The 8,001-nt window shown below is 50.7% G+C and overlaps 1 long non-coding RNA gene across 1 annotated transcript; it reads left to right on the top strand.

Annotated features, from left to right (window-relative positions):
* The first annotated feature begins 1,629 nt into the window (after positions 1-1,629).
* Positions 1,630-7,405, top strand: LOC121083717. Its single transcript, XR_005826463.1, has 3 exons — positions 1,630-1,872; positions 3,162-3,248; positions 5,811-7,405. It is a non-coding gene; the product is annotated as an uncharacterized LOC121083717 (long non-coding RNA).
* The last annotated feature ends 596 nt before the right edge of the window (positions 7,406-8,001 follow it).

The following is an 8,001-nucleotide window of genomic DNA, read 5'->3' as shown; positions in this document are numbered from 1 at the left end:
GGAAGTTTGGGTATCTGCAATTGAAACAACAGAGGTAATATTGTACCTGAAAAAGGAGTAAAAGAGCTTTTTAGGAAGGGTGTGACAATCACAGCATTCAGATAGTCCTGCTAAATGTTGAAGAGTGGAATAACTCTTAGAAGAAATGAGAACATATCCTTTGTAGAGTCTCAAATGTACCAACAACTCACTCAGAGGAAGGCCAAGTTTGCAACTCACAGTTCCAGTTTTCTTTTTTTTTTTTTTTCTTTTTCCCTCACCCCGCAGAATACAAGTAGAATGCAGTATATTTGTTAATATTTCATTTATTTTTACAGCCAGGAGTGGCAAAGCAATTAATTAAAAATCATGAGTATCCGGATGACTGGAATCTGTGGTAAACTGCATCCAAAAAACCCCAAAAAACACCACCACTAAATATGTAGTCCTAGAGCTAGGCAAAAAAACCCAAAGCCAACAAACCCAAGGCCAAACAACCTATGAGAGTTGTTTAAATTGTCAATATTTTGGAAAAAAAAGCCTGTTTGGGATGACCTGTTAAAAGTATTTTCAGCAAATCGGCAACGTGAAAAATGGCTCATTTGTCACATTGGGTTGTAAAAGTATCAAAAGATTTCTTTTCAATGCTCATTTTTTTCATTTTTAGAAGGGAAATTTAATTTCAATGCTGAAAGCCATTCCAAACTCAAGACTGAAGTGTTCCATGAAAAATGTCATTGGTTTTAAACATTTTTAATGAAAATTTTGCAAAGTTCATAGCTTCACAGAATGTTTTGCTGTGTTCAGTTCTGAATTTTCCTGCAAGGCAAGTTACTGGTGAAAAGCTTTCACAGACAGGACGAGGGTACAGCAGGGCAGCTCTCTACCCAAAATCTGCTGTAACCCGTGATGACAGCCAGTGTATTTTGTGATATTTTTCAACCAAGGTTCCTCATATTCTTTGCACACTTAATGAATTTCTTGCTTAGCTTGCTCCCGTGGTGCAGTCCTGGGCGAGCCACAGAGCAGTCCCGCCGCAGCCCTGTCCCTGGGGGGGACGCACTGGGGTGCACCCAGGGCACGCGGCTGCGCTGCTCCATCACCCCTGTGCCAGGGGAGTGGGCGCTTCTCGCCCCTCGGCTGGAAAGCACCCTCACCTTCCTCTGCTGTTGGAGCAGCAAGAAATTGGTGGGTTTCTGTGGGCTTCTCAACCCCGCTGATATTCCCAGCTGACAAAAGGGAAGGAAAGCTCCCACGTGTTTCCCACGGAGAATGCACCGCGCCTCCGGCTGATCCTCCTGCAGCCCTCGCGGGGGGCAGCCTCCATGGGGCCATGGCAGCAGGTAAAGCAAAACACTTCTTTTCTCCTTGGTCCCACCCTCCATGTGCGGGGGCAGGGAGCTGTGCGAGTTCCCTCCTGGTGCCTGGCCCCCCCCTCCCCTCCCGAGGGCGCCCCGGCTCCCCCCAGCCCGTGCACCCTCCCCTCGGAGCCGCTCGCCTCGTCCCTCCAGGCGGCCGGGCAGCTCGGGGGCAGCATTCCCAGCCCCCAGGGCTGTGCTTCTGGCTGCCCCACATCCCCTGTCCCCTGGCAGGGACCCCCTGCCCTCACACCTGCTGCCTGGGCACGGCAGAGGGGGCACGGAGCAAAGAGCCGGGACGCGCTTCCCACTTGTGCTGGAGAGACAAGGTCACGGCTAATGGAGCGTGTGCGGGGCTAATGTGACCTCAGAGCACTTTAAAGGGCCGTATCCTTTCCTTCCGTGCCAAAGGAAGAACTATTGCAGGCAATTTGGCAGGAACTACCCAGCGATTAATTGAGCGACAGTTTCCACCGTTGTAAAGCTCCGTTGTGAGGGTATCGACGGCCGAGTGAGTGATGCCTCCCGGCTGCAGGTATGTGCGACTGGGGAGTCAGTAATGACAGCGACTTCTGCTCGAGAAATAGGCTTTTGCAGGAATGAGTAAAGGCAATTAAGTTCTGTATTATATGCAATGTTATGCGTATTTCTGTGCTTCTCGATTTTTTGATAAGAACAGTCCAGTTCAAGCCTAGACGGAGAGAAGCTAGCTGGCCATTGATCCTGGCTCCTAATGTTGCTAAAGGCGGCCCAGGTTGAAAAGGTCTGATCCTTCCCCCTTCTGTGCCTTGGCACCCTGTCTGGAGGTGGCTCTTAATGTGGGCGGTGTGGGGAGCAGCACTTCTGGGGAGGACCAAGGAGGGGGGGCATCCCTTTTTGCTGTGCTGGACATCCCAGTACCTCAGGGCTCCCTTGCCATCTTGCTTTTGAAGTGGGGCCGGGTCCTCCACGGCAAGTTGCCAGCTGGGAAGAGGAGCCGTGAGCTTGGAGAAGCAAGCTGCAGGGTTTGAGGAGGCTGCCAGGGCACACTGCTGTGCCTGTCCACCCTGGTGGTGTGGGATTCATTCAGCTGCTGGGGCTTGTGCCTCACCAGTTATGTTGCAAGTCCAGGGGGCGGAAACAGATACACCGAAGCAGATGATGAACATTATTCATTATCCTGATTTTGTTGGGAGGGCTCAGCAGTTCAAGTGCTGTGAGGGTGTAACCAAAGCACTAAGAACAGAGAGCTGGCTTGTCGTGGTGCTTGGGAGAAGAATGAGAAAATAAGTGGGGAGAAGGGAGTTTGAATGTGTGGGAGAGCGCCGGTGGCTGAAGGCTTAGCCCCTTTGAGCAGTCATCTCTCTTCTTGTATCACTCTCCCAGCTGGAGGTTTTGTGGGGGTGTTGCAGCTAACTTTCAAGCTGGATGAAGTTGACGGAAGCTCGACAGGGAGTTTTCCTCGCTCCTGCCACAACATCTGAGGGGAGGGAGCACAGGAGGGGCTGCTCCCACTGGACATGGGAGGCTTCCTGCTGCCTCCAGGCACATCCCGACTCCGCACTGGTCCCTCCCTCGGCATGCAGTGCTGGGGGCTTTTCATGGTGTAGCCTCCTAAACTCTGGGGTTCACCTCAGTCCTCTTCGCCAGCTCTAGATACAATGATTTTATGGTCAAGTGGTAAAACCTGCTTGTTCTCCAGACCTCCCCTGGTGATGGGAGCCCACAGGGCACCAGCGCACGGCACTTGGCTTAACTGTCCCACTGGTAGAGGACACGCAGTAAGTTATTCATGTTTCAGATGAGATATGAATCCTAAATACTTGCTAATCCTTGTATCCACAGCACAAACCCATACAAACGACAAGATGTGCAGAGCTTCAGCTCATTAGGAAGAGGCAATTATGAAGCGAACTACAGCACTGGGCAGTGGTGGGTAAAACTCAGATGTTTAAATTGATATGGAAAAAAATGAGGTTCAGAGCTTGTATTGTCTAATTCCCAAATTTACAAGCCTGCCAAACGTATCAGGGTACTGCTAGAATGAATGACTTCTGTTTTTAGCCAGAATAGATAGTCTCTGTGTTAGTATAGCCCTCTCATTTCCAGTCCTGGATGGGTTTCAAGTGCGACAAAGAATTTTAAGATAAGTTGGAAAGATCATAGCAGGAAGGTAAGGAAATTGTATGATCTCTTCTGGCTTCATAAACCAGCCAGTTCCAGATGGATCTGGGCTATGGGTATAATCTAATTCCCATACTCCTGTTTCTTCCTACGTAATTTCTCCATATCACAAAATACTTCTGTAAGGCAAATGCCTGTACTGGGTTGGGTGGGAAAGATTAAGCACAGTAGAAAAGCAAAGCAAAGCTTGATACATTCAAAATATCTTTCATGATTTCAGAAGCCTTTCCCTATCCCTTCCCTTGGTATTACTGATGGATGCAGCCTATCTGGAAAATGGACATGCTTATGCTGCTATATAGAGTGGGTTTTGAGTGAGTCCTGAAAGATTTTAACTCATCCATCAATTGATTATATTGCCATTGCTACATGAGACTATTCAGCATAGAGCATCTATTACTGGGGCTCTGATTGAAACATTGCCCTTGTTGTACAGAACTATTAAACTTTGTCTCTTTGAAACGAAATGTGAAATGTTTCTTATCTTGCAAAAAAGACAGATTTATTCTCAGCCTTTTGAAAAACAGGTACATGAATCTGAAAACGTTTCTTTTAGTGGGTGCATCTACAGGTGCTGGGTTTCCACCGGTAAGGCTTGATTTCTCCTTCGCCTCCAGTGACAATACCGCGCTGTGAGGCCTGGCGCAGTAAGAAGGGTGACACGCGTGTGTCCTTCCCCCAGAAGGCCCACGTGCTGTGAAGGGTGACACGCGTGTGTCCTTCCCCCAGAAGGCCCACGTGCTGTGAAGGATGGCACACGTGTGTCCTTCCCCCAGAAGGCCCACATGCTGTGAAGGGTGGCACACGTGTGTCCTTCCCCCAGAGCCGTCGCACACACGGCGTGCCACAAGCGTCCCCAAGGGCTGCACGGGACCTGTGCCAGGGCTGGATTTGTTGGGTTGTTTTGTTTTCGGGGTGGTTTCTTTGTTTCTTTGGTTATTTTTTTCCTCCCTTAAAAGGTTATTAGGAACTCGCAGCTCCCCCAGTGTCTTGGAAGGGGCTGCCTTGGCTTGGGAGTGCTGGGGGCCCCCGGGGGGGCTGGAGACCCCTGCCTCCGGGCTGGGGCAGGTGCTGCTGCTGGGTGATGGTGCAGCCCATGCCTGCCTCCACCTCGCTCTCCACAGCTTCTCCCTGCTCGCCTTTCCCTCCTAGCCCCTGCTTCTTTCCCCTCTCCCTTTCCTCCCTCCCTCGCCACTTTCCCACCAAAGTGCCAGGAAGGGCCCTGCTCCGGCGGTGTGCAAATCCTGCCCTGGATGCCGGGGGGCCTGGGCATCCTCTGCCCAGGGGCTGGGCACCCCGAACCTGGCTCTGTGCCGGGGCGCGGGGCTGGCAGCACAAGGGGACACCGTGGTGCCCGGCTGACTGGCTGCACTTTTCCACGTCGGGCTGTGTTTTCCCCCGTGGCAAAGCCCTGCCAGGCTGTGCTGTGCACTCGCTGGGTGTGCGAGGGGAGCAGGGTGCTCATCCTGCACAGCCCCTGCCCCCAGTGCAGTGCACCTCGGGTGCCCCTTACGGCAGAGCTCCTGGGGCTGCAAACAGCGGGGCCAGGGGGACGTGGTTGAAGGGGGTTGCTCAGATGACCAGAAAAAGGTTTCAGCTTCCAAGTGACCTGTGGCTGCGGGAGGATGCTGCTGCCCGTGGGCAGTGCTGAGCACCTATGATTCTGTGCAGCACCTTTGGTTTCAGCAGGGGGAGGGACGAGAAATGCCTCTTGCTGCAAACCAGCTGCCTTTAGGCCGTTTCAGGTTGGACAGTTCAGCAATCAATTGTACAAATCAAAAGGCAAAATTAGGCTGGGAGGCTGTAGATAAGGACTCCTAGAGTGTCTGTGAACCTGGTAATGGTAGTTTATTACTGCTACGGCACTTTCTAACCAGCAGCTTCACAGCTGCCGCATCAGTGTCTGTGGGGCAGAAAGGTACTATTTCCACCTCTAAATATCCATGCAAATAAACCGGCCTTCTCAAGTAGCACAGGGAGTTCACAGCAGGACAGGAAAGAAGGCAGCAGAACGCCTAAACCCTGCATGCCACTGGCTATGTAGAGAAATGTGTAAACATAACTGTTAGCACAGCTACCTCTAAATATTTAGCCTAGAGTCTACTGCTAGGTGGTCCTCTGAAAGCTACTGCCTCTAGCTAGTGCTGTGGCAGCCCTGAGGCTAGGGATCATGAAGCTGCTGTTCAAAAGCACCTCCACACTCCTGGAAAATTTTTCTCCATCAGATAGTATCTTTATTATTTTCTGTAATCAAATTGCACAGCTTGAACAGAAGATAGTGCTCAATGCAAAGTTGTGTTTCTTCTGCAGACCGAAAACCTGGAGCTTGCCGTCCCTGCAATGGCTGTAAACATCTCCTAATGATGCTAGGGGCCATAGATGGGCATCAGGAGGAGCCCAGGCTTCAAAAGAAGAAAAGAAGCCTGTCACTGGGGCATCATTTCTCCAGGAGCTGCCAGGAGCACTGTGTCTTTTGAGTGGTTCCTGTTCACAAAAGTAAAAAACCTATGTCATTATTTTGTATTCCCTGAGAGCTCGAAGGAGGTAGCCCACCCCAGGCTGCCTTCAAAAGCAGAGATCCTGTGATCAGCAGCGGCAGCGCTGCGAGAGCTGGCGAGGGGTGTGAGGGAGGAAGCAGAGAGCTGTGAATGATGGACACTGCTTGGATGTGGATTAAAAAAATATGCCAGTGGGAATGGCTCTTAGTGGTGCCTGTGTGACAGTAGCAGGTGCCTGACAGCGTGAAGTCATCACCTCTGTCTTGTGGGTGTCCTGCTGTGAAGGGTGAAGGCAAGAGGTGGAAGGGGAAAGGGTAGGTGGCAGAAAATGCAGTTTGGGCACAGCTCCCCAGGCTGGTGTCCCTTCCATGAGGTCTGCGGGGAGGGAAGAAGCTCTTGCAGACCTGCTCTGTGGAGCCTCGAGTTTCAGCCCTCTCTGGAATAAACAAAATTCAGTCACCTTGGTCTGTTGAGATACTTCCCATTTTCCTCACTTCTCCTGGAAATGAAAGTCTTTGTGCAGAAAGCAATGTTCTCTCTACCTGTATTCCCCCCTCCGAAGCCTGAGCCTCTCCTCAGCTTGCTTTGCTTGCTTTGCTCCAGCGCTGTGTCAGCGTGCAACATCCTTTTCCAGGAAGCACCACACGCACTCGCTTTAAAAGCATCACGTTTCTTCCAGTTAGCATCCAAAACACATTAGCATCCAAATAATGCTAATTCTATTTTCCTGCCTAATTCTTCTTAATTCTAATGCTTAGTGACAATGGTTTAGTGATGGACTTGGCAGTCCTGGGTTAATGGCTGGACTTGATGATCTCAAATGTCTTTTTCAACCTAAATGATTCTATGATTCTCTCCTTTGCTGGCCCTGATGATTATGAAGACATCTGCGTGTAAATACAAGTGGTCTTCTCCCTTTATCGCCCCAGTTCCTTCAGGGATGCTGCAATCCAGTGCTTGTGACATCACATTTCACCACCAGTGACTGCATTAAAGATGCAGCTGGCACCAGGCAATCTCTAAATCAGGCAGGCACCTGATAATGAAGCAGAAAGCAGAGGCTTGTGTGGACGCAACGGGGTGGCTGCTAACCTGTGCCACCAGGAACGTAAAAGCCGTGGGATGCCTAAAATGTAATGTTTACCCGAGCAAGATGGAGAGTGTGATGGAAGGTGACCTCCCTGGCTGTCCTGAACAGGCTCTGAGATGGCCACTGCGTGCCACTGATCCACTGTGGCCCTCTCCTCTGGGAGGTTTGCAAGGCTGGGGGTCCCCTCGAGACTGGGTAACCAGGTGGGGGTGCAGGGGCTTGGCTTGGCAGCACCCTGCGCTCAGGGCGAGTATCGTGGTGTGCTGGAGGCTGCTGAACTCAGTATGAAAGCAGTATGGGGAGCGAGCAGGAATGATGGCGAGAGACAGTACCTCTAAGAGGCTGAACGGTGTTTCCATTTGGAACTCTCAAGTGTAAATGCAAATTGCAAATATTAAACACCATTTCCCAATAATGGATATGTTTTCCATTTGTGCATCACAGCCTACTAATGCCTGACTATTTCCATTCCATCTTCTGTTCTTGTTTTCCTGATTTGATATCTTTGTCTTTTTTTTTTTTTTTTTTTTTTTTTTAAATTTTCCCAAACCCTGTATCATAGGTGTGCCTAAGGAACTGCAATGAAGGGAAATAACATTAAATAACATTTTCAGGTAGGAGGGGAAGCAGGGAGGGAGAGACCCCATGTACATCACCGTGATAGCAGCGGCAGCCTCGGTTTATACTTGCAGGTCATCGTGATCTGAGATGGTGGTGACCATGTGGGGCACAGCCTCGCTGCGTCCTTGCCTGGGTGGAGGGGACTGGTAGCAAGCCGGGTGCTGACCTGCCAGTAACACCTGGGGGGTTGCAGCAGCAGCGCTGGGCTACTTGCTAAATGTGCAAATTTAGCAAGTAGCGAATGTAAGCGGCGCAAATGTATGCATCTTAAACACGCGGGCTGTGCGTGGCT

This window comes from Falco naumanni, chromosome 2 (assembly GCF_017639655.2).
Source record: "Falco naumanni isolate bFalNau1 chromosome 2, bFalNau1.pat, whole genome shotgun sequence".
Classification (NCBI taxonomy): domain Eukaryota; kingdom Metazoa; phylum Chordata; class Aves; order Falconiformes; family Falconidae; genus Falco; species Falco naumanni.
The sequence above is the reverse complement of the archived record's forward strand: the minus strand, read 5'-3'. Positions and strand labels throughout refer to the sequence as shown.